This window comes from Passer domesticus, chromosome 1 (genome assembly GCF_036417665.1).
Source record: "Passer domesticus isolate bPasDom1 chromosome 1, bPasDom1.hap1, whole genome shotgun sequence".
NCBI lineage: Eukaryota > Metazoa > Chordata > Aves > Passeriformes > Passeridae > Passer > Passer domesticus.
This window is the reverse complement of record NC_087474.1, coordinates 104,426,733-104,454,419: the sequence shown is the minus strand read 5'-3', so window position 1 is coordinate 104,454,419 and position 27,687 is coordinate 104,426,733. Positions and strand designations below refer to the sequence as shown.

The 27,687-nt window shown below is 40.9% G+C and overlaps 1 long non-coding RNA gene across 1 annotated transcript in view; it reads right to left on the bottom strand.

Annotated features, from left to right (window-relative positions):
• LOC135289076 (uncharacterized) overlaps nt 1–27,350 on the bottom strand; it is an 85,720-nt gene extending 58,370 nt beyond the window's left edge. The window contains exons 1-2 of the long non-coding RNA XR_010351879.1: nt 27,278–27,350; nt 25,612–25,641 (exon numbers count right to left, since the gene is read on the bottom strand). This is a non-coding gene — a long non-coding RNA (uncharacterized LOC135289076). The remainder of the gene's footprint in view (nt 1–25,611; nt 25,642–27,277) is intronic.
• Between the last annotated feature and the right edge of the window lie 337 nt (nt 27,351–27,687).

The window sequence follows — 27,687 nt, the reverse complement described above, 5'->3', positions numbered from 1 at the left end:
GAACAAAAGCCATAATATTATTAACCTTTTGAAATCTAATTATTTAATAAGCATTGTGAATTTAAGAGTGATTTCTAATGGGAATTAACCTCGAATAGGAACAGAGCCATTGAGTCTTGTGGGAAACATGGTTTCACTGGCCATCCCAATAGCTAAATATCAGTTTAGCTTTTCCCATGGCAAGGTCCAGCCACTCGTCCTGCATTAGAGTTCTGCATCATTGGAACTACCATTGGACTACTGCTCTACCACACCCATGTGAGAACTTAATCTAAAAGTAATTTAAAATTAAACTAATTTAGAAAATTAAAAGTACTTTTAACCTCCATCACTCTGTCAGCCTGTGATAGTTTTGACATTTTGGACAAGGGAAAACAGTGCTATTTTACAAATCTGTTAAAAAAGCTGTAACACACTTCTTCAAATCAATTAAAATCGGCTAGTACAGTTGTGTATAATACAGAGTTATTGGCTCCCTCAACTCAGTAGAAGAACAGGGCTCCACAACTCTGTGGTGTCTTGTAAGAATGAGAAATTCTGCACATAACACAACTAAGGGAAAGCTAAAACTATCTACCAAAAGAATCATCTCAGAGTGATACAAGGGTCAGGTCAATATAGACCCCCTTTCAAGAAGGTAATATTACTGATTTACATACAAAAAGCCATCTCCAACAAGACTTTCCTAGATTCTTTCTAATGGCATTTTGTAAAAAACCCCGACAAACAAAACCAAAACAACAAATAAACAAAAAAACTGACAAAAACAAACAAAAAAAAACCACCCAAGTTTTCTTCCAGCAGCATTTGTATATTTTGTTTGCTAAACTTTGGTTAGTTCTCAGAATAGCTTTGAGTGACTGCTTGTCTTCTTTCTTGAACAAATTGTTTAAGCAGATGTTGGTCTTCAAATCAATCTTGTGGACAGAGAAGAAATCCTTGTAGAATAAAGTAGAGACATTAATTAAGAGGGACCTTTCAGTAACAGAGATTTCACTCATGAACATTTTTTTCAAGCAAGTAATTACCTTTGAAATGTTACAAACCCCTGTAACTACTAAAGCTGTGTCCATCTTCAATTACAATTACACCTCTAGCAAATGAAGCAAACTCACAAACAGATCTAGACTTGGTTTTCCTGCCTCTGTCAGTCCCAATCTAATAATTGGTTACTTACTTTTTAAGGAGTTATTCTGAGAAAAGTGACTTATTCAGGAAAGCAAATGTAAGGGATGAAAAGCCAAAGAACTAAAGAACTAAAATATGACTTCTAATACTGTATTACAGAGGTGCTCTTAAGAAAGATGAACCTTAAACATCAATCTAGAAGCAACCATACATTTTAATGTCATCTACATCATACACATATGATTTAGTGAGATAGAAGATGCAGACATTTAGCTTACAAGTGAGTTGTAATTACAAATGATTAAGGAGAATGCAAAAAATAATTTTCTTCATACATGAACCTCCCCAGGAAAAATTCATTGACTCTCAAGTCTGTGAAAAAAGATCTTAAGGTAAGTACGTTTTAATTTTGTGGCAAAGTAGTGAAGACAGACTTGTGACTATCTAGCACACTAGGTATGAAATTTTAATTTTCTAACTAGACATCTGCTTTTCTCTGTATGCCATAGAAGTTTGTTTACCACAGGCCATTTTCTCAGGCGTATAATTATTTTGACTTTAAATATAGTAGTCATTTATTATGAGGCATAGAAGCTGTTTAGAGCTGTGACAGCTGTGACATCATATCACATTTTTCTAAATCACTCAAGTCTGCTGTTATACAACAGTGTACTTCAAATATAAATTATATTCAAAGAGGGGGATCTGTCCAGAAATCTGAAAATTTTTTAATGAAAGCACAACATGTGTAAGAATCTAATGGAAAAAAACACATCTAAGAAATTTTAGTCATGGAAAAAGAGTAAGCAAAACACAAACAACAGAGGCATAAAGACAGTTTCACTGTGAGTCAGACACAAGTTCTATAAAACATTACAAAATTCACCTGCTCATATAGTTGATAAGTACAGTGTTTAGAATGTCTTACCTCTGCAAAATAAACATGAAACTGTTAAAAGTTGAGAAAAAAAATACTGTACAATTTTTTCTCTGCTTACCTGTATGAGCAAATGATTCTTCAACAACTTAAATGTTACACACAATCTCCCTCTGATTGTGCTGAAAGTACATAGAGTATGGTTCTGATTTTTGTTTTGTTTCAAGTTTCTTCATGGAATAATATTTTTTTTCAGAGCAGAAAAGAGTAATTTAATGTTTTCTTTTTTCTTGTTCTGGTTGCAGGGGTATCAGGTATAACAATAATAGTGCATTTTGGAGCAAATAAATCTACTTTTCTTTGTTTCACAGAAGATTTTAAAAAAATATATATATAAAGTATGCAGAGCATCAAGCATTTGCTGAGGAGTGTCCATGATTACAGGAAGTTAATGCCTCCTTTTTTAAAAAGAGATTTTTTAAATTGTACAAATATTCCAAGCTACAAACCGCTTTATCTAATTTCAATAAAGAGGTGATTAAGATTTCTACAACTCTGAATTGAACACACAAGAAGCTACAATCTTGAGCCTTGTGACAAAAGTGTAATAAGCAAAAAATATTTGGACAAGCATTCAAACTTTCCTGGCTTCTGCTTGGGAAAGTGCAGATGTTGAGTAATACTATATTTTAAATGAATCCACAAGTTAAAAGTGATCTAGTTAACTTTATCAGAATGGTGAACCACTTCTATGGTGTTGCCTTGCAGGCAAGGCGTAACGACCTGGTTCCAAGGAAACGCAGCACGACGGCCCAATGCTCTTGGCCGCTCGGGCTAAGGACACGCAGACATCAATGTGATAGACGGTCCAAAGGCCCTTTATTGGTTTTCTCCTCGGTATATATACCCTTGGTCCTTCCCCTACCTTTGGGGTCTGACTTTTACCTTATATGGTTAGTAAGGGGACTGGGTGGAGGCCGTGTTAGGTAGGGTTACAACATTCTTGGGGGGATTACAACATTCTTGGCCTCTTGTCCTGCGGCTATCCTTATCTCTGGGAGTCAGGTGAGGGAGGCCCTATCAGGTTTCCGTGACAGCCCGAAATCTTCCGACCGCCTGTCCCTATTCTCTCTGCCACATCTCCCCCCCCTTCTCCCACAAATGGATGAGGTAGTTGTCTACATGCTGATGTGAGGTATCTAAGGTTGTCGCTTGACAAGGAAAGGGGATTTGGGGTTCCTGAGTTAGTTTTTCTGCCTGGCAAGTTCTTTCTCGGGTTCTTGCGTCCGGCAGCGTTCCCTGTTGAACTCCCTGTTGAATTCACAGCATCGGATGTCTGCCTAAGAGCAGGATGTTGGTCCGTTCCAAGCGGGTCCGGACGAATGAGACTAGCTTGTTCAGTAGGCACGGTCCGAAGGTGACGGCTAGAAGCAGGATTGCTAACGGACCTATTAGGGAAGAAATTAGAGTGGTTAGCCATGGTGATTGATTGAACCAGGATTCGAACCAGCTTTGTTGGTCGTCTCTGTCTCTCTGTCTCTGAGCCAGTCTGTTTCGGAGTTCTGCCATGGAGTCTCTGACGACTCCTGTGTGGTCTGCGTAGAAACAGCATTCTTCCTTTAAGGCGGCGCACAGGCCTCCTTGTTGCATGAGTAGGAGGTCCAGTCCTCGCCTGTTCTGCAGGACCACCTCTGAAAGTGAGGAAACTGATTTCTCTAGAAAGGATATGGATTTCTCTATTCTCTGTAGATCCTCGTCGACGGTCCTCTGCAGCTGGGACAAACCTTGGTGATGGGTCGCCAAGGCCGCGACTCCCGTTGCTGTTCCTGCCGCTCCTAGGCCGAGCAACATTGCGATTGTTATGCCTGTTATTATTTCTCTCTTGTGGAGTCGGCTGGGTTCTCCGAGGAGTTGGTACACCTCCTCGTCTGAGTGATACAGGATCCTGGGAACGATCAAGACTTGGACACAGAAGTCTGTTGAGTCATTGAATTTGTCTAGGAACACACAGGGACTCACTCTGGATCTTTGGCAAACCCACATGCCCGATGCGGATGGGACTACCCACTTTTTTCTCCTGTCGGGTTTGACTACTTTGGTGCACACGTTGCCTTCCCGCCTAGCTAGGGCTGTATTTCCAAAGCATCTCCCCCTCCCCGTGACCTGACTCAGGGTGATTCCTTTGCGGGGAGTGTCCCATCTGCATTGGTGAGGGGCGTCTGCTGAGGAATATGTGAAAGGGGTATCTAAGGCGACTCCTTCGTAAAAGGGTGGTTTGACATCGTAACATAGCCAACAGGAATTGGTTAGGTTAGGGTTGGATTCGTTTAGGGATAGGAAGGTAGCTTCTAACATGCGAAGGATTGGGTCCGAATCCGACTTAGCTAAGCGATGTGTCTGAATGGTTCTCGCTAGGCTTGTCTGGGTATTCGCGACCCTTGTAGGTAAGGTTTTGGGGTAGGTCGTGTTTTTCTCTTTCTGCACGCTTTTGATTGCTTTGTTTGGTCCGACCGCTCGGGGTACTGACGGTATGAGCCTGATAATCTGCACGTTCCGAAGGCCCAACTGGGGTCTCTGGGCTGCAAGACTGTCATGTTGTACCTAATACATTTCTGGATTTTTGGGAGTTTGTGGCTGTTTCGATGGGTGCTTTCGTGATGGAAGAGTGGTGTTTTGCAGCCTTTTGGCGCCCAAGTGAACTGTCCTGTGGGTCCCACCCCGGCCCTGTCGGTCTGGTGTCTGTGACTATTGTTTCACAACCGTAGTGTCCGCAATATCCCCACCCCGGGCGATTACAGTAACTTTTTCCGGGGTTTGAGGCTGGGCACCAATAGGATAGGTATGTGTTTTTGGCGTATGGGGAATGAGGGTCTGGCTTTGGTCGTCCCGGGAACAGGTCTGTAATGCGAAGTATGAAGGATGGGGCGTCTGGTGTAATGACGTGTCTGAGCACCTTGTCATTGGTGAGGTGCCGTATGACCCACCTGAATGGTTGATGGGGATAGTGCTGTGAGCTGGCTTGCCCCCTGGCAACTAGCCCCAGCAGCAACATTACCCAGAGATACCCTTGATGACTGGATCTCGCCCGTGCCGGTCCTTCGGGTGCTGTCTGGCGGCTCGGTGGTCTGTCTCTCTCCTCCGGAACGCGAGTGTGCACGTCTCGCGGACGTCCCTCGTTCATGTCCTGTAAACAGAGACTCGCCATTCTCGTTAGCGTCACCCTGCTCCTTTTGGAGATCTGGTTTGATCGATTTAAGTGGACACCACCTGATTTCTCCGTCTTTTTTGACTGCTGCGTACCCTCGTCCCGTGAGCATTAACCTCCAACCCCGTTCCCATTCGCCTAGCTCGTTCCTTATTATTACTCGTGGACCCTCCTCCTGCATTCGAGTGGTCCAATGTTTTTGGACAGGACTGTTTGTCTCGTCCCCCCTGGGAAATTGATTGAGCGCTAACAAAGCTGTTGCTAGTATGCGTGCCTGCTCTCCTGGGGGAATGGAGTTGGCAAAGCCGTCTGCTTTTGCCAACACCTCTATTCTGGTTTTTAGGGTCTGATTTGCCCGCTCTACTATTGCCTGCCCGGTACTGTTGTAAGGGATACCTTGTACCAGGGTGATACCCCATTTCTTGGCGAATTCTTGCGCCTGCTTGGAAGTGAAATTCGACCCGTTATCTGTTTTGATTTGTTTGGGGACACCGAGCCATGCCATGGCTGTCAGCCAGTGCTGAATTGTGGCTTTTGAGTCTGTTTTGAGGTGCTGCGTGGCTACTATCGTTCCGCTGAAGGTGTCTACTGTCACTGCTAGCCACGCCCTTGGCTTCATCAGTTGGCACACGGTGAAGTCTGATTGCCAGATTTCTGAGGGCTTGAGGCCTCTTGGATTGACTCCGCTGGTCCACAGTGGTGACTTCTGGCAATGAGGACAGGTCGCCACTACGTGTTTCGCGTCTGCTGTCGAGATTCCGCATCTCTTTGCCAGTGCTTTTGCCCCGATGTGAAGCGATTCGTGCAGCTGACGCGCTTCTTGCAACGTCCAAACTCCTTTTGCTGCGGCGTCCGCTTTGTCGTTGCCGATCTGGAAGTAACCTTTGACTGGGTTGTGGCTGTTGATGTGTATGACGGATATGGTGCCCCGTCGTGAGGAGAGCGCTTCTTCCAGCATTTGGGCTGCTGCTGATGTTGACACCCCCGGTTCTGCCATGGCTAGGCAGAGTTTTGCCACGAATATGGAGTCTGTCACGATGTTGAGGTGTTCCTCTCGGAAGAGTCCGCACGCCAAGGCTACTGCTGCTGCCTCCAGTTGCTGCACTGACAGTGTCGGGTCACACGCTTTGATGCAATGCCATTGCTCTCCTGCCTGCCACACTGCCGTTGCGGTCGAGGTCGTGGAGGAAGCGTCCGTGAAGACTGTCGGTCCTGGCTGCGGTCTGTCTCTGACCTTCGGTGGCATGTCTATGTCGATGATGGTCAGCAGCTGAGTCCAAGGCGGCTTGGCGGAGTAGGAGATTTCTCCTCCGAAGCCGGTGAGTGCAAGGGCTAGGTGCTCCGATATTGTTGTCGATTCTGTTGCCGGTTGCTTGCGAAGCGGAAGGTGGATCCTTGTTGGCTCCGTTCCTAGGTGTTTCAGGGCGAGTTTTCTGCCTTTTATGATGAGGTTCGCGATGCATTCTGTTCCTGGGGAGAACGCTCGAGCTGGTCTTCCGAGGACCACCCATTGGATCGGTCGGGACTTCTCGGTAGGTCCTTGGGCCAATGCTCCCACTCCTCCTTTCGGCGTGAAGTGGACGTACAAGTCTAGGGGCATAGCTGGGTTCCACCTGGCAAGTGTGCCAGTGGACATCTGGTGTTCGATGAAGTCGAGGGAGCTCTTTGCTTGCGGTGTCAGCTCCTTTGGTTCCCAGGGCTGCTTCCCTTTCAGGAGGTCGTGCAAAGGGTCCATGACCTCCGGAGGAACCAGGATGATGTTGCGAAGCCACTGCAGTGATCCTACCAGGCGCTGGACGTCGTGTAGTGTCTTGACGTCTCGGTTCACTCTCACCCTTGGAGGGGTCACGTAGGAACTTGTGATCCCTACTCCCAGGAATGTCACGCAGGGTCCTTTCTTGATCTTTGCGGTTGCGATCTCGAAACCGTTGGCTCGCAGGGTTTCTGTGACTGTGGACACCAGGTGATCCACCTGGCTCGTTGATGGAGCTGCGATCAGGATGTCGTCCATGTATTGGATGATGGTTGCGGTGGGATAGGAGTGTCGAACTGGCGTCAGCGCTTTGTCCACGGAGATCTGGCATATAGTCGGACTGTCCACCAAACCTTGTGGTAGCACTCTCCACTGGAAGCGCAGATTTGGCCGCTTACCGTTCGGAAACACAACGGAAAAGGCGAATCGTTCTTTGTCCTCAGGGTGCAAGGGTATGGAAAAGAAACAGTCTTTGATGTCCAGCACTGCGCATGGCTGTCCCTCGGGTATGGCTGAGTTTGCGGGTATCAGGGTCTGAACTGGACCCTTGGGTTGAATTGTCTTATTCACTTCTCTTAGGTCGTGGATGAGGCGATAGCCTTCCCCTGACCTTTTGGGGATCACGAATACAGGGGTATTCCATGGGCTAGTGGTCGGTTCTATGTGACCCTTTTGTAACTCGCGATCGACCAATTCTAATAAGGCTGCCACTCGAGGCTCAGATAGGGGCCACTGCTCGACCCATATGGGGTTTGATGATTTCCAAGTTATCTTGATTGGCAGCGCTGGGTGTATGGCAGTGGCCCTCATTATAAATTTGTGATCCTGACTCCTAACATAGCAAGGATGTCCCTTCCCAACAGGGGTGGAGAATTCTGCAGGATGTATGGATAGACTGCTACTGTTTTTTCTGGCCCCTCTTTTGTGTGAAGCGTTATAGCTACCAGCTGGGTGCTCTTCCACGCTCGGGATTGTCCCCCCACTCCGTTCACTGGTGGGACTTCTTTAATTTGCCAATGTCTGGGCCAACTTGCTAGGGGAAAAACCGTGCAGTCTGATACCTGCCGCATCAAAGATCTTACGAGCGATTTGTCTAATATCGAAGGGAAGTAAATCGTCATTGCAAAAAAGCCCGTCTATTAAAGTAGTAACCACTGCTGAGTTGATCCCTTTTTCTGAAATTGCTTTCGCTATTGTCTGAACCTCTTTTACGTTTATTGGTGTATACGTTCGCTGCTGATTTCCCTGGGCCCCTGTAACTCTGACTGGGTAAGCATGAACGCTGGTCATATCCACCCAATCTGCACATGCTATCTTTATTTTGCCCCAGTCTGTAAGCTTATGTTGTGTTTGCTTCCCGGTTTTATTGAAAGCTTTATTCGGTTTCGCTTGAAACCGCGTTAATTCTGCCCTCTCGGCTTCCGAGTCACAGTCTGACTCGGTAGGCTCGGTTGAGCTGACTGAGGAGCTCTCACTTGTCTCCGAACCGGAAGTTGAATGCCAGTACGCTTCCGGTCTGCTCCGCGTTTTCCCGCGGCTCCGCCCCCGCTCCTCCCCTCGGGGGTGGAGTCGCGCCTCCCCTCGCGAGCGGTGTCGCTCTCGTTCCTCCCCTCTGGAGCGGCCCCGCTCCTCCCCGCGTGGGCGGTGTCGCTCCGCCTCTCGGGGGGGGCGCCGCTCTCGCCCCCCGTGAGTTTCCTGCCCCCTGCGGGGCGGGGTCTCCCCTTTATACGGTGGCGCCGCTGGGCGCGGCTCCCGTTCGGGTGTCCGCCCCCCCGCACTGCCCCGCGCATGCGCGGTAGTGCTCCTTCTCGGCTCCGTGCCGTTCTCGCCGCTGGGCGGCTGGCCCCGCCCCTCTCCCGCGTGGCCCGCGCCATTTTCAAACCCGTATGGCGGCGGTGCGGCTCTGGCGCCGGGTCCGCCGTTCGCCGCCGGCACGGCGTTGCCGGACTCCGCGGCCGCGATACTCTCCGCGCGGCGCGCGTCTGCCATTAAACCTTCCCAGAACGAACGCGAGTCCTGTTCCGCCGTCAGCGTCCCCGAATCGGCGGTTCGCGGTGGGGGGAGGGGAGGGGGCAGCGGCTCCGCGACCCCGGCGGGCTCCTCGGGCGGGCCGGGGCCGGGCGCGCTCCGCGGGGGGTTCAAGGGGTCCCGCAAGGTGGGCTGTGGGGTCGGGGAGTCCCGCGGGCACTGCGGAGGGGTCAGGGGGTCCCCCCGGGGCGCCGGGTGGTCGCGACCCGGGCTCGCGTCCGCGCGCGGGTTCGGGCGGGGAACGCCCGCCTCCCGCGTGTTGCCCCCCCCCTCCGGGCTGTTTCCCGGGGCCGTTTGGGTCGCAGCCACGCTCCCGATTTTTGGAGTTGCTAACATCATGGTCTTCGCTGCTTCCCATGCCTCCTGCTGTTCTGAGGCCTTTTTTAAAGCTTCCTCTGCTTTAGCCCACGCCTTAAGACATTTCCCACTGCCTGTAACCTTTAAATCCTCGGTTAAAGCGAGTGTACATCTCTCCCACACCTCTGAATTTAATATGTCTATGGGACGAGTTATCGTCCTTAGCTCTTGGAGCTTATTAATAGCAAGCTGAAAATGCTTGAAGTCACATCTAATACCCCATTGTAAATTAAAATAACTCACGACTCGGGCTACAGCTTCCATGAGGCTGAGGCGGTCCCCACGCGACTCGGGCCACGACTTCCACGAGACTGGCGGTCCTACACGACTCTGGTCACAACTTCTACAAGGTTGCGGCGGTCCTCGTAAAACTCAGGCCACAGCTTGTATGAGGCTATGGCGGTTCCAATTCAAACTCAGGCCACAGCTTCTATGAGGCTGTGGCGGTTCCGGAGGCGTCCCTCCTCGCTGTGGTGGAGTCCAGGACCCCCCGCAGCCGCTGGCCTTGTCCAGGAGACTCCCGATCCCGGGTTCTGTTTCTTTTGTGTTCCCGGGTTTCGGCACCACTTGTTGCCTTGCAGGCAAGGCGTAACGACCTGGTTCCAAGGAAACGCAGCACGACGGCCCAATGCTCTTGGCCGCTCGGGCTAAGGACACGCAGACATCAATGTGATAGACGGTCCAAAGGCCCTTTATTGGTTTTCTCCTCGGTATATATACCCTTGGTCCTTCCCCTACCTTTGGGGTCTGACTTTTACCTTATATGGTTAGTAAGGGGACTGGGTGGAGGCCGTGTTAGGTAGGGTTACAACATTCTTGGGGGGATTACAACATTCTTGGCCTCTTGTCCTGCGGCTATCCTTATCTCTGGGAGTCAGGTGAGGGAGGCCCTATCAGGTTTCCGTGACAGCCCGAAATCTTCCGACCGCCTGTCCCTATTCTCTCTGCCACACTATGGTCATTGCTTTTCTTATAGTGGGGCTTATGGTCAACAAAACATTAAAAAGGCAAAGAATCCCAAATTCTGACACTAAAAATGCAGGTACTGTTAAATTTTAGTGTTTAGTAAAGGTGAACAGGCAAGTAGGGTCAGTATATATTTACAGAATAAATGTACACAAATATTAAATTGTCATTGGTAATAAATCCTCATGTGAGAGCATTTTGTGGGCATTGTTATTCTTGAAACAGAATCACTTTTTTATGTCATTTAATACTCTCGAAAAGAGACAAAACTGGAAAATTAATGTTTTAAAAAGAAAGCACCAGAGATAAAGAACACATGTCCCTCTTTATTTCTAAAAAAATCTGCTTTTTAGTCTTTTTCTGTAAAGCATGTTCATTATGGAAGTTTCAAAAAGCACGACATTAAGAAGAATGTTTGAGTTTTTAATAAGATTTTTGAACATATAAGAAGCTGAAAAGATGTTCAGTGTGAATTTAGCTGACCTTGTGCCATGAAGCAGAAACATAAGTGTTGCAGTTAAACGTCAGAGAAACAAAACTGTTGCTATCCCATAGAGGCCAATTAAAATTTTTGGGTTTTTTTTAAACAAATGGATTAAAATTTAATTGAATGCCAAGTCTGTGGAGGGTCAAAGAATGACATCTCATAATTGTATTGAGAGATTTAGAAAGTGCATCTTGAAACATATTTCTTAAAGTCTTTCCTGTACAACTTCCCCTTCATTGCAGGAGGTTTACTGACATTAAGCCACAGTATTTAATGCACTAGTTTCAGCCAGCATACTTCTTGATAAAACCATTTCATTCCAGAAAGTCATGACCAAATGGAGCAATAACTTCTAAAAAATGCCTGAGTTGTTTCCAAAATCTGACTCATCTGTTCAAGATCACAAAATGTCCTGTATTGAAGCTTTTTGAAGCTGTTATTTACCTAGCTGTGTTACCTATGTAACGATTAGAAATTTGAATACAAACTGGAGGTGTTATAAAAACAAAGAACTTATTCAATAGGAACTATTTTCTAAAAATTTTTTTTCCAGTTCACAGTCACTCATTAAATGACACATTTTGTTATATTTCAGGAGTAAGTTCTTCCTTTAAAAAAGGCAATAAAAGAGAACTCAAGAGTGGAAGGCGGATATACTTTCAATTAAATTGGGTAAGAAAACAAAAAATACCTTTCATTTAAAATTGCCTCCTTCTTGGCTATTTCTTTTCAGTGTCTTGATTAGAGTTTTATAAAGAAGATATTCAAGTAGTATAATGTTATATAATTTCACATGTATAAGAGAAGGATGTAGGAAATTTAATTTTCACTACCTTTATTTATGGAACTTCCATGTTATAACAATAGGAGTGTTTTCTAGTCCTGAGTTCATTGGCAATTTTTTTACAGGATGGTAAAAAAGTCAAAATAGGAGATTCCATGCTGAAGGATTAGAGAAGTGGGCAACAGCCATGAAGAAAGTAATTTGTACAAGACATAAAATTTCTTACAGAAATGGCAAAAACATGATGAGTGACATTGCATGGAAATCAAAGACAACCATCACTTTAAGTAGCAAAATTGAAATGCATCTATTTGATTATACTTTCCCTAGGACAGACATATAGACATAAATACATATGCAAATGTATTTAAATAAGAAAAAAAAAAAAAAAACAATTTGAACAGAGCACATTTCAATGGAAAATTTCAGGAGCTTCCTGAGAGAGAGAGAACAATATGTCAAAACTGTTGGCCAAGCCACCTTGTGTACCAGAAGAAAGAGCTTGAATGATAGAGTGTATTTAAAAAACTATTTGTAACTGAGGAAAAGGGCTTATACTGAGAATTGGTGATTCCTACTCCTGATCTGTCACCCACCACTATGCTACCATAAGAGGGTGTTACCATGTTAATTCTTCAGTTTTTATTCTTTAATTAATTTAATAAGTACACTGTTTCTTCTCAAAGTAACTTGGCCATGCTTATTTAATTCATGTTTTGTAAATAAGGGTTGAATATATCCTTTTGTAGAACTGAGTTGGATAAAAAAGGCAACAAATTCATATAGTTAATGGTACAGGAAAATACTTGATTTATATGTAATTGTGCATTTTTCATTAATCTAGAAATGCCAAAATCATCTGAAAAGATAGCAAAGAACAGTGTGTTAATCCACAGTCATTTGAGTTTTTAAATTGTGCATTTAGGGAAATAAGGTATGGTCTGAACTTGGGGCTACAAATTCCCCGAGCAACAAAAGAGTTCCAGGAATTTATTGGAGTTTAAAAGGTAAAGAAAGTGTGGAGACAGAAGAGGTTTTTATTAAGCATTAAGAAAGGAGACCCCTGACAGCTCATCTTAATGCAATTGGAAAGGTTAAGTGATTAAAAATTCTGCTGGAAATCTCATCAAAACTTCTGGTAGCAGGCTAGTAAATTTAACTGTGTGGTACCAACTACCACAGAAATCCTTTAGGACACATCAAGAGAATCAAAGACTTTTAATGCTTTATTTCTAAAAGTTCTTGTCCCTGAGGCCACATCAGCTGTTCCCAGCATCGATGACACAGATGAGATTGTTAGTTTTAGACCTCCTGTCTAGAGCAGATAACAGTTGCAGGGTTCACTATACCAATATAACATATGAACCTCATCAGCACAAATCAGGTGAGCTGACTGTATGCTATCCTAGTCCTTCTAGCTCTTTTTTATCATAAGATAACATGGAACATGGGGCATGGATATAAGGAAGAAAAAAAAAACCTCACAACAATAAAATGCTAAAGGCATGCATTTTAGGTATCTATTAAAAACTCCATTATATCTTTTTAGCACAGTGTAAAATATTTGTTATTTTGGTACAATAACAGGATTTAAAAGGCTCTGCACTTTGCTCTGTAGCACTTGTCATAATAAGCCAGTAAAAAAAAAAATTGTCTGAGTATTTATTATTTCTTGGAAAACTGAGTGGAAAACTGAAGTCATACCTTCAACTAAAACAAAAGAGCCAGAGAGTGCAAATATAACCTCATTAAATAAGACAGTGAATCTAAGTGCCATACAAGGCTATTAAACAAACTAGATTGATCCATAATAATAAGAAACATATTTCACATCTGTTGAACAGCTCAGAGCTTTTAACAAGTAATAGGCATACTACCACAGTAAAATAGTTGCTATTCTCCATCAGTATATCATTGTCAATGGCTGTGCCATCTCAAAAGAAGCACTTTCCCCATACACTTTATTGCTTGATAGCTTGCTGATTGCTTTTACAAAGCAATAAATTGATGGCCTGATTCAGCAGTGACATTAAGTTACGTTCATTCTCTGTGATTGATGCTTTGAATTAGAGCTCTTACATTCTCTTCTGTTTGGAAATATAAAATTCCAAACAAGCAAACCTGATGTCACAAACAAAATGAGACAATGGATGTCAGATGAGTGAGATTTATACATTTAAATATCTAAAAAGCATTCCTCTTTATTAAAGTTTTCATAATTTATTGTTGAAGGGACTGTCTTTCAGTTAAAATAATCTAGTCAAATAAGGATAAAAGTTAAAAAATTACAAGACAAGAGTAGAATTTCCACACTATAAATTTCTGCAGCATTAGAAATGCATGTAAAGATGAACAATAAGACCATATTAATTATTTAGCTCTCAATTAAATAAATTTCATTATTTATACATTTTACAGCAAGTTTTAAGGTAAAAAGGAATTTCATTATTTTTCACTGGCTAAAAAATTCATCTATCAACTCTAGCAGCCTTTTATATTATACATAATTTTGAAGTTGCACTTAAACTAGTAAGGCAAAATAAAAAATAGGAAAGGGTGACTGATGACTGTTTTCCATTATTTCTTCATGATAAACAAATTAAATAGGAATCAGTTTGTTAAAATAATTTTAAATATGGAAATAAAGATCTCCCAGAAGTTAAGAATTTCAGTTCATCAGTCCTATTTCACTACAAACAAACAAAACCCAAACAAAGAGAAAGCCCTCAAAAGCAAAGAGCCCCTACAATCTGTTGACCAAAACAGCTGTCAGGAAGCAGTTCTCCGCACTGAATGTTAAATTTCAGAAAAAGCACTGTCATGTGAGGAGCAACTCCAGAATAAATTTATATTTACATATAGATCATCCCAGTCACTTAGTGACAGAGGTATGCAGCTCCTTCACACCATGCATAAAGTACATCCCTGACTGCACTGCAGCCCAACATTTGAAACAAGAGAGACATGAAATCCCTACTTTGTAAAATCTGATTATATTTTTATGTGTGCACTAAGTTTCCTGGATAAATATATATAAATTAACAGCTTTAGCTCCAGTGTCTTCCTTTAATCTGACAATGACCTGAGAAAGATTATAACATCTCATTTTTCATATCTGTGAATTGAGGATGATGTTATTTACTAACCCTCTTGCTGAAGCTGTGCACATTCATTTGCTGCCTTGCTCTCTTTTATACTGGTCTTTTAAATTATACAGGCTACATTTAAGTGATAAATATTTATAGCAAAAGGCAAAGCATGATGGGCATCTGCTCATAGACTGCTGTTCTTATCACTGAAAGGGATATAAAATACAGTAAATTTCACTTTTGGCTTCAGCATAATTCTTAGGCCATTCCTTTCAAAGAAGCAATGGGTAAGAACTACAAATGAGCTGTACTTTCCGGCAACACACTTCTTTTTTCTTTCTTTCTTTTTTCCCTCCTTTTTGGTTTTGAAATCCTGATACGAATGGATTTAAAAATCATTTTGATTTCACTTATACATCAAAACAAGTCACAAATATATCAACCTATTCTGGCATAGTTCAGGTATCCATTCTGGTATAGTTATTGATATAACCCCTCCCTTCTAGGGGTTTCAAAACACATGCATATTTTCATATTTTCATGTTACTGACAGAGTTCTTTACCCCACCACTGAAAAGCACCATCACAAAGTTTCCCCTACTATGCCATTTTTTGTTGCTGTTTCTTAATTTCTTTTCAATGATATTTGTAAATATTTATTAAAAGACTTTGAATACCCAATTTGATGATTTTTACTATCCCTCTCCCAAGGAAAAAACCATATGCATTCTCAAAATGTCTTTTAGGTGTAGGTATATTTTTTGTCATGGCACACAGGATGAAGCCCCCTTGCAGAGCAGGGTGCTACAGGCCCCATGCCCCAAACACCAGCATAAACACCTGCTGCAGTCCCACAGCACAAAAGTGTCCCTGCAGTAGCAACTGGGACAAAGACATGGACCCTGTGTTCCCTCCTTTGCCTGATTTTAAAGTGCTGTTATAGAGCTGGGGCCAATTCCTCTTTTCTTCCTTCCTCATTTCATTCCACTGACTTTAGTTTTGGAATCATAGAATGCATGGGGTGGAAATGGACCCTAATGATCATCTAGTTCCAACCCCCACTGCTATGGACAGGACCACCTCCCACTAGACCAGGCCACTCAAGGCATCATCTAAACTGGTTTTGAACACTGTTGGGTTTGAGGCATCCCCAGCCTCTCTGGGCAAGCTGTTCCTGTGTCCCACCACTCTCACAGTAAAGAATTTTTTCCACATATCTAACCTACATTTCCTCTCTTTCAATTTGTACCCTTGGCTCCTTTTCCTATCACTACAGTTGCTGATGAATTGTCCCTCACTAGCTTCCCTGTAGGCCCACTTCACATATTGGAAGATTGTGATGAGGTCTCCACATAACCTCCTCTTCTCTGTGCTGAACAGCACCGACTTTCTCAGCCAGTCCTCATATGGGAAGTGCTCCAGGGCTCTTGTCAACTTCGTGGCCCTGCTCTGGACTTGCTCCAATAGTTTCACGTCCTTTTTATATTGGAGGCATCAGAAGCATACCCAGTACTCCAGGTGGGGTCTCACAAGAGCAAAGTAGAGGATCTCCTCCTTCGACCTGTTCCCTGCCCTGCTTTGCATGCAGCCCAGAATTCCATTGGCTTTCTGGGATATGAGCACACTCTTCCAGCTCATGGTGAGTTTTTCATCAACCATCACCCCCAAGTCTTGGTCTGCAGGGATGCTCTCAATCATTTCTCTGCCCAGCCTGTGTGTGTCTGGGATTTCCATGACCCAGGTGTAGGATTTTGTGCTTTGCTTTGTTGAACCTCATGAGGTTTTAATCGGCCCATCACTTAGGTCTGTCAAGACTGAGGCATAAAAGTTGTTTAGAACCTCAGCCACCTCTTTGTCCAGGACAGTCAGGTGTCCTGTTTCCTCCTGGAGAGGGCCAACATATCCCTTGTCTTTCTTTTGCTTTCAATACTTCTATAGGAAAACCTTTTTGTCCTTAATATCCCTTGTAATGTTCAGTTCTAACTGGAACTTGTCTTCCCTAACTTTGTCCCTATCTTCCCATATACTTTGAGTACTCCTCCCAGGGCACCTGTTCTCACTTCCACCTCCTGAAAACTTTTTTGCTCTGAGTTTTCTCAGCAGCTTCTTATCCATTCCTAGAGGTCTTCCGACATTTTTGCCAAATTACTTCCTTGCTGAGGTGCCTTGCTCCTGAGCTTAAAGGAGATGATCCTTGGAAATCAGCCAGCATTTCTGAGCCCCTCTACCCTCTTTCTGCTTTTCATCTCACACAGGTGTGCAAAGACTCCAGAGCAATGGATTATGTTCCAGGTTTTATGTTTTACATAAACTTAAAGAAATGGCTTCATGTTAGGCAAGTGCCATTCTTCTGCCCCAGCAGTAGGAAACCTATACTGGTGCCCCTCACAGAGAGGTCAGACCTAGGATGACTGGCAAACAGATTCCAAGCTTAAATCTAGAAGTGGCTTGCACTTTAAAATATGTTCTTGTCGGTTGATTTTGGCACACTTTTTCCTCTAACAATTTTTATTATATAGTTGTTAATATCGTTCCTATTAAAAATGCTTTCAGTAGATATAGCAGCAGGAAGTAATGGAAAATTTTCAGGCATCAGACTGCAGCTTCATACAGTCACACAGGAAGAAACAGCAAAAGTCAATACATGGATTGGAACTGTGGAGAAAAAGTCAACAGGTTGCAGCATTTTTGAATAATTGCTGTAGAAAAGATAAATCGTGGCTCTAAACTCTGCATGGTCCTTAGCACATATCAGAACTTACAAGATAAATTTGGTTTGGGGATTGTGAGATCATCTAATGATCAAAGGCTAATAAATAACATAGGTGATTTCAAGTGGAAAATTAATTATTTGGAGTAATCAGTTAACCAGAATCAGTTCCTGACATCTGACAGAGGCATTGAAATTTCCTTAAATGAACCAAATGAACCTTATATGACAAAATTAAAAAAAAATACACAAAACAATTATAACATGGAAAAAAAACAAAAACAAAAAACTCATACACATCACCTCATATGACCAAGAAAATGAGGAAGGATTCTGATGGGTTAAATGGCCCATGAACAAGAACATGTTGTAGAAATATTCAGTAGCTATGATTACATTGGCAAATGATTTTTTGCTTATTCATTTTCAATGACCATGCTAGCAAGATGAATACAAAATCTTTTTATTCATAAAAACTATACTTTAGACAAACACAGTCAAAACAGAAAAAAAACCTTTTGAAAACCCTTGTTAAATCCTTTGTGTGGCATACATCTCCAGAAAGCAGTGGTAAACAGAACAATGTTGGCAAAAGTACCTAAGACAGGATATTTTCTGATAAATCTTCCAGGAAATGTTAAAAGAAGACTGGGTCATTCACATGGCACAAAAAAATGTTGGAGAGATCAGCGAAAAAGATTATTTAGGACTTATACATATGCAGTCACTGACATAAGATCATGTGGGAGAATGGCTGGTAAAGATAAGGCTTTGCTGCTGGCAATCAGAATGTTACTTTCCTCTTAGAACTGGCTAAACTGGCAGGTTTCCTCATTTGATGCTATCTTTATGTTGAACCTTTAACATTGTGGAACACTAGTAAAGAATACCAAACAAAAATCCCTGCAAATAAAGTAGCATTGAATGAGAAAGCTGATAAATGAGACAAAGACTATGTCCTGTTCTCAACAGGACACAAAAGGCAAAAACAGTCTAAATCTATCACTGAGAATTGGAAAATGAGGCCTCCAATTGGTATGCTGCAACTGGAGAAGGAGAATTTTATTATATTTGCATTCTTCTTACCAGCATGAGCATTACTAACCAGGAAATTATAATCAACATGTAGTCTGTTAATTCTTGGATTATAATATTTTCCTAAGTAGCAAGGAACAGTGGTGTAATTATTGCCTCAGAGCAAGAAAATATAATGCCAGCATGCAAAATACTATTTGATTTTGAATTAGAAGAATCTGTGTCTATGAATCTTTATATATATTTATTTTTACAATAAAAATTTTATCAGCAAGTGGATATGAAGTATACACAAATAAAAAGAAAGTTTTGAGAATTTGTCAGAAGGACTATTTGTTGTTTTACAGAGTGTTAACTCATTTAAAACTAGTATCCCTTCTCTTTCTTAGGTCTGCCTTAAAAGTGAGCTTTTCTGATCTCTGCTCTGAAATCAAGCCTGTTTCATCTAAGTAAATTAGAATATTTCATAAGTGGGCACATCTTATCTGCACAATAGATATAATTTGACTGAAAAATTACGTGCGTGTTTTAGTGCTCATATTCTTTTTTTGTTGTTGTTGTTAATATTTCATCCCATAAGTTTAGCTGAAAGGAGGTACAGTGAGCTTCACAGTGCTATCTAGATAATAAAGTTCTAAAGTACTTTTTCTTCTTTAGCATAGTAAATTATAGAGTGAGAAACACAAAAATGAAGAATCAATACTATTGGATTAATGATAGATAAGACAACCTGATGCCTGCCAGGATTTCTTTATGACTAACCTAAAAATACCCACAAAAACCCAAACAAACACAAAGCCTCTACCAAAACAAACACACACACATATACTCACACAAAGAGATGGCCTAAATAAAATTTTGTGTGTCCCTCTCTCCCTCCCTCCCCCAAAAAGCAACAAATAGAAAGGTGTACTGTAGAACAAACAAAAGAGTTTCTTTCAGTACAATATTAAAAGAAGACTAATGCTGAGATCCTTAAATTGTTCTTTCTAGAGCCAGATTAAAATCCAAAAGATCTGTGCCTTCATTTTATGTACTATTAAATGAAGGTTTGTATTTTTCCTCCGAACTCTTCAGGTCATTGGGAAAGAAGGCTGGCTAAACTACATCTTGTTTCCTTGTTTTCCCAATCTGTCTGGCACCCCTCCACCCTGAGATGAAAGGGAGCTGAGTGAAATAAAAGATAACCTTTTTCTGCACACTGCATAAAATCAAAATTAATCAGGGAAAAGTGTGGGAAGTAGCACTTTACCTATGAGCCCCTAAACCCCAGTGGTTTTTCAGACAACAGTAATGATGTACTTTCTTCGTCAGGAAAACTCTGAAAAAAAGTAAAAGGCTCTCTTCCCCCACCACCTCCCCCCAAAAAAAAATTCCTTTACCTTATGAAGAACTCTGGGTAAGTAAAATTCATTATATAATAAACTTGTTTTTATTTAGCAATAAAGTTTGCCATGTAAAGCAATAATGCATTTGTGATATCCAAAGCCCTTCTTCAGACAGAGCTCTTTATGATGGATGTGTCCCTTGCTCCAACTCTATATTCTGTTTTTCAGTAAGTGTAATAGCTCTGACTCCATGGATAGAAATGTTCTCAACTGATTAGATTAGTTAAATGCCAACTCTCACTTTGGGATCTCAAGGCTGCAGTAGTTGCTATTAAGCTATTGATTAGAAAGTAAGGCTAAAATACCAAGGTTCGCAAACACTGAGAATCTCTTCTCTCCCAGTCTGTTTTTTAAACCTTGAGAAATTCAAGGCATGGGTCTCTTCCTACATCTACAAACATGACCATTTATACTACACATGAAGAAAACTCAAATAAATTAGCTAGATGAGGGGTCCCACCTAATTGAGCAGAACCATATGTGTAGCGCTGCTGCAACCTGGAGAACTATATAGAACATGAAAGAAAAATTTTAAATTTGGCCATAGACTTTGTTGGAACCCAGGACATCTCTCTGGATGCCCTGGAAGTCTCAAAGCCCCAGCAGGGGCCCGGTGACCCTGGCAGCAAGCAAAAGACACCTGGAAATTTGATCTCAACTCAAGGAGCAAATCACCAACCTTATATGAAGAATTACACAGCACAAAAGTTTAAGTAGCATAGTAGTAGCAATCACAGGGTTGGGGAAAAGAGACTTTTAAACAGAGACACACCTTGGGATCTTCCTAATCACACCAACCAGACCAGACCAGAGGAGATCCCGAGAACTGGCATCCCTGGGTAGTCAATGAAGCGTGGGCTCCCCACCAGGAGAAAATCCCTAGAAGACTTAACTGATATATTTCTGACAGGTGTGGGTTTGGACTTAATTAGACAAGAAAAGTAAAGAGACATCAGTATTACTGGTTTGCTTTTAATATGCTAGCACTATTCTTATGCCTAATTCTTCCGCAATGTACCACCAAAAAATTGATCTTTCTAGTAACAAATATGAATTGTGTCTCTCCTACTGTTTTGAAATGGTGACAGATTTTCTATTATCTTCACGTTCCCTCATTGATGACAGCAAATGAGCCCTTTTCAACCTTAAACATTTGTCTGCTTGTTTGATTTCTGGTCCAATGTAAATACTTAACATTCTTCACACGCACTGAAAAGAAATAAAATATGAATTTTAAAGTTCTCAGTGGCATTTTTGTTTAATTTTAATGAGCTACCAGGTTATATGTACCTTTGACAGGAAGGGAAGTTGAAACATGCTTCATTCACATTTAGATTTGAAATGAGTGATCCTAATGATTCACTGAAAACAAAACCCCAACAGATAAAGAGCTAATTATATTACCACGGAAAGGCAAGTATCCTGAGATGCTTAAAATGTAACATTTTCTGAAAAACTGTTACCACAGATAACAGTCATAGTTATAAAAGTGAGCATATAATTAAGCTTAACCTAGTATCTTTGGAAAAAGTTTGTTTACATCAAATATCTGAAAATGATGATACATTTCTCTGTAAAACACATAAAAATAGTTAACATCAAATATAAACTTTTATACATTATTCTACTGTCGTTTCTTAATTCTGACCTGGGGAGACATCTAGGGGTGAGAGGTTGATTTTGTACTTGGTGTCCCTGCTGAGATTGCCAGCTGGGGAACCACAGCCCTGGATGGCCTGAGACTCACACTTCTTCCCTGCTGAGGTCCCAGAGCTGCACTCATCCTCCAACAAAGATTTTATCAACATGCTTGGCCTCTAATCAAAAAAGTCTCCCCACACAAGGAAATATTACACGTTCTATAAAATAACATAATAAAATGGTGGCGTAGTTATTATTTGTAATTGTAGTTTATTTGAAAAGTATGATATTTTCCCATTTTTATGATTTTAATTTATAGTGGATTTTTGAATGCATTCCCATCACGTTCCAGGACTCCCAACACACTGAATACAATACAATACACTGCATGCTCAAAAAATTTTAAAAATTCTTTTCAGTTATGCAGTTTTTATGTCCTAAATCAATGGACTAAAGAGAGGTCAAGCTGTGTAAGTTTCCCAGTATCTGAGATCGTGTTGTATTTGTTCATGTCCAAAAAGAAATTCAGGTAATAAATTATTTTTATCTGTTTTATTTTAGTCATTCTGCATTTAAATCCGAAAGACTGAGGAGGTGTTTGACTTCTAAAGCTGTGCATTGGTATGTGAGGGGTTTTTTAAATGGTGGAGTATTCAAATACATTTTTAAATACATGCAGAAGAACACTACCTAATGATGTACCTTCCCCATGACGTACTCTTTCAATAGAGTAAATGCAGAACAGTAGGGAGGACATAACAGGGAGTGAGCCCAGAGTCTCCCACATTGATCTCACTCCCCATTTAGAATATGATAATGAATCATATTAGGCATATGTGCCTAATACATATGCCAAAGTTCTCTTTTCATGCTCAGCATTCTCTTTAGAGCAAGGAGGGAATGAAGACTTTGTTGTATAAATTGAGGAAAGCCAACTCTGAGCCCAGGTTAGGGACCTGCTGCTTCTTCAGCTGATATATATCTATTAATCTATAGAGAATGAATTTATCACAACATTGTTTCACATGCTAAATTAAAACTTTACAAATCTGCAAGGGAAGCAGAATCAGCATATGTATACATCTTTGTATATATATAACATAAAACATACTATGTTTGTGACATGCCATCATTTTAAACCTTCTGCTATTCTGCATTCAGATTAAAGTTACTTAAAGATTAGCTTTAAGTACAGAAAAATCAGGCAGCTGCTAGGAGAATTATTATTTCTCTTTCTGCTTTCTTGATATCATGGTGTTGGGTTAAAAGAAAAAAGAAAATAAAAATAGATTCTCACTGCTGCCCTCACACAGTGTGGGTAAGGAAGCAGCATTTCTTACAGAAATGTAAGACAGAAACTTACCCCTTCTCTGTACAATCAAGAGAGAAAGCCTGCTCTGCAGGATCCTCCCAATAGATCTTGATCTTAATTCTGTCAGTTTTCCCTCCATTTCTCACTGTCTTTTCTGCCACAGCTCAGAAACAGACCTCATTTTTGGGACCAAAAAATATTACATTCTGTCTATGCTTCTGGAAGCTTTGGATGAAGCCCACTGAATGATCTTTGCTTTGAAAACAGGCATACAAACAGCACCCCACACCACATAAACCACCCCTCTATTTCCATTGCCATGAAAGCACATAAACAAGATGACGTTCATTTCTGTATTCCTCCACTTCAATTATATCTCTTTCTGCAGACTGCACACAACATTCTAGAGCCCCTTATGAGTGATAAACAATGCCTAGACAGTTCTTGCTCCAAGAATCATTATCCAACTTATTCCTCAGATAGGCTAATATAAAGGTCTTTAACTGGCCCCTCCAGTGGGGGTGTATCTACAAGATTCCCACCCATTTGGCCACTGAAGTTATATAACCTGACCAAAAGGATGATTTCCGCAGCAAAGGCATTCCTCTAAAAGGACAAACTATCAATACCAGTATTTCTCAAATTTCATGTTCTTTTGGTATTAAATTAATAAAAATAATATGCTTATGTCTGAAATAGTTAGGCTTGTAATAAGACCCAGGAGGATTTTTCTTCTGAAACAATTTCATTGTGTATAACTTAAGATATTGATTCTTATTCAACCTGTTGTCTTCCATCTCATGTGTCTCTCTAGACAGCTCACTTCCCTTTTCAATACCTCCTTTCTTCCAAACTCATATTTCAACTCTTAACACACCAGTGTTTCTTGATCCACTTATGTAGCACCAGAAGCCTCAAAATCTTAAGCATATTTCAATACAATATAAGGTCATATGAAATCTTTTCCAGGAGACCCAACATCTGTCAAAACAGGGGATGACTCTATCAAAAGAGAGGACGACCAGAGCAGAAAATGTATTTTTCTATTCGTTGAATAAAGAAAGAACATGTCTGAGGTTTTCAGATTGAGTGCTTAACAAATATTCTCTACATACACTAAATTTGTGTTGCTTGATGTGATACATCCATTCTAGGCCATGTGTAACTCTAGCACTTTTTCTGTGCATCTGCATCCAACCCCACTTATAAGAAGCTTGGTGCTGCTATTGGCAGCTGACTCAAGATAAAAGAATAAACTCCATGAAATCTTGTCTGACAGGCATAGTATCCAAGATAGACTTGATGACAGTTTACTGTATATTTTGTTTCAAAAGGTGCTTGTCATCAGTGAGGAGCTGTCTGCTCACTGTTTTGTTCTAGAGCATGAAAACTGCATAGCTAAATGAATCAAAGATGGAACTGTCCCTGGAAGACACTGGGAATGACCAGCTGGAGGAAAACTTCTGGATTGCAGAGGGTGGATCTTATGGACAAAGAAAGATGTAAAGTACCACTAAGACAGTGACAATATGATAAGACTATAATAACATAACCAACTGTATGGCACAGAATTAAAAAAAACAAAAAAGGAAAAATAAAGCAATTGGAAAATCATCCTAGAAAAGTGCAAGATTTATGGGTTGTGAATATTTTATTTTTGTCAGAACTTTTAATGTCTTAGCCAGCAAATCTGACTTTTTGACATTTCAAAAGTTTCTTTGTTCCTCTGCTGTAATAAGATTGTGTTTTAGTAATTGGAAAGTCATCAATGATTTTTGGTAATATCACTTTAAGGAAAAGTTGCAGACAGTTCCACTTCAAGGATGTGGCCACACCGGAGTTTTGTCACAACTTATTAGTAAAAAAGCCAACATTTCAGTGTGTGATGGCTGCGTTGAAAACTGCTGCTGAAAGGTGAGGAGTGCCTCTCTGTTACTTCTACAACTTCTACAGCACTGAGTGGTTCACTATCTTTCACATATCATCTAAAACTTTCTGCAACAAGGTAGAGCATATTTCTAACTAGTAAAATGAGAAATAGATATCATCAGTAATCTATAGTATATAAACCAGAAAATTCTGCCACATAACAGATTGCTTTTCTTAAGTCTGAGTTTTCTCTGAAGTAGAACAAACCAGTTTTTCTTGATTATATTAATGAATCAGGACAAGGGGAAGGAAATAATCAGTATCCCCAAATCAGCAAATGTGACTGCAGAATAGATGTATCCTTCCTAAAATTATTCCTGCAGTATATAACACAGATGGTATAACTACACTGTTTTCCTTCCTTTCTGAAAGGGTAATCCCATGCCTGCTCCAGTATGTATCTTACTATTACGTAGATCATGTCTTTGTCTGCTGTTAGCAGGCTTGCTAGATTTCTGATTAATATTCAGAAACAGCTGTCCTATAAACCCCTCTTCAAAGACAATTGTAAAGCAATGGACAAGCACTATGTGCAGTTATCTGTGAGGAAAGTCCAACATTTTCTTTCCTTTTTAATTTTTTTTTTTTAATTTTAATACAAATCCAGTGTTAATGGTTTCCTCAGACAGTGACATCCAATGATATTATTAATTGTGGTTTTAGACAGAACACCTATTGTCAGGTATTACAAGGGGTTAGCAGCAAATTTTGTCACAGAAATAGTTTAATTTTTCAGTAAATTAAAAATTAATTTCCATACTTCAAAATACAGAGCATGCCTAGACAGAAGAGAAGACAGAAAATTTCTGTATGCCCTTGTCTCCACATTGTTCTCATAATTTGAGAGTAGGACATAGTCTTGAGTTCACTTATGTCAATATATGAACAGAATTGGAATTTTTAGGTGGTTTGTATTACTTACATTTAGATGCTCACATTTTCTTAGGTCACACTGCAACAAAGGACATAGAATAAAAATGTTGAAAAGCCTACTCTGTGAGGACCTTAGATTACCTTATTATTTGTTAATGCTTCATGTTTGAAATTAGATTCAGGAGTTTCTTTATATATATATATATTTTATTTCAATTTTTTTCAAATTTATTTAACAGAAAAAGTGATGTCAATTCCCCAAGTGAGAGAGAAAATATGTCTAAGTCATGGGTTGCCAGCAGCAAGAGTCACTACAGAGATTAATGAAAACAAGATGTTATCCTAGAAGATGTTGTAGTCATTGAAAATCTCTTCAGAGAGTGAAGATCTCAATATGGTTCCATGGTAATTGCAGGCAAATGTCAACTTGGCATATTTAGCTGCAGTTAAACATCATCAGGGAAAAAAACCCCACAGCTCTGTATTAGGCTTTGGCAGAACATCCATTACAGCTAATTGTCATACATTTCAGAAATCTCATTTTACAGTGAAGTGGCAGAGAAATCACTTGTTTTTTGTGTTTTCTCAAATTTCTAGAATTTGTGCTTAACAGCTTTTACCTAGGCAGGGGGAATCAGGTGAATTGATTTTCTTGTCAGATACATGTTTTATTAACCACTCAAAATGGTAGGAGACCTCCAATTAATCCTCTGAGAAGCAGGAAGGGTTGCCTGGTTGAGATATATAGTAAACCCATGTGCTCCTCCTAACAGGAAATTATTATAACCATCAAAGAGGCCAACTTAAAAAAAAAAAAAAAAACAACAAAAAACGAAAGGATATGTCATCCCTCAACAATAAAAGACATTTGCAGAGAAATTCTTTAATTCCACAAAGATTTCAAAGTAAGGGTGAGCTCACAAATTTTCATGTCTTGAATTTCATTTTGAAGGTGCCTCTTTGAAAGAAAATTTGTTTATCTTTGCATGTTCACATACAATAAAAGATGAGGCATCTTTTATTTTTAAATATAATGCAATAAAACCATCAGTTATTCTTTTCAATTTTTTCAATTTCTGGTTCACCTGCACCACAGAAAACAGGAGCCTTAACATCAGAATCAGTTTCTCATATTGGTGCTGGCCTTTGAGGACGGGCTTCTCATGCTGTTGCATGTGCTGTCTGACAGGTCTCAGATCAGGTTGCTCTAAAGTGTCATGACAAGCAATTTAAAAAAACATGTTAACAATAGCCATGACATATGGCCCCGTATTCCTCCTTCTTGGGAGTTCTGATCTAGGGATTAGGACACAGATTTAGCCAGGCCAGAAAACAGCACATTTTAAGGCCTGGGGATTCACTCCAGGAATGAAAACATCAGAAGCCATGCAAGAATTGAAGTGAAGCAAATAGAAGAGGAAATACTTCTCGCTCTTCTTCCGCATTAGAGCTTTAAAACAAACCAAGTAATGAACAGTGCGATTCTTGCTCCCACTCTCCTAAAGTATCCAACAGGGAAAAAGTAGCTGAGGTTGGATCCCAAGATGAAAGAGGCTGATCCCACACCCTCTGTGGCCTAAACTAGCCCTCCATTATACTACCAGCAGCTAACCAGCAGTTATGGCCTTATATACTTCAACTACACTGAAATGTTAAGGCATGTTGAGAAACTTGATGTAAAGCAGCCGTTTTGGGGCATGTGAGTTAACACCTACTGAGATAAATGGGCTTGTTCTCATTTCTCAGAATTTTGATGTCAGTCTGCAGGTATAAGGAGAGGTCGCTTCACTCGCATTGAGGAAAAGACTTCTACTTCACTCCTGAAATGTAAAACTAATTGTAAAAAGAGAGGTATCGATTGCCTCAGACAATTCTGAGGACACCAGGCAGCTCTAGTTCAATCTTGACTGGTGGGAGTTGATGACAAAATTAAAAAATACTGGCATTCTGAAACCAAGTGGACTTACTCTATCAGCCACTGAAACCATGTCATCTACAGAAGACATTGCATTTCATCATAACAAATAAAATATCCATGTTTAATATTAGCTATTTACTTTTAGAATAAGGATTCTTGTCATTTATTACTATTATTAGTAGTAGTAGTAGTAGTAGTATAGAAGGT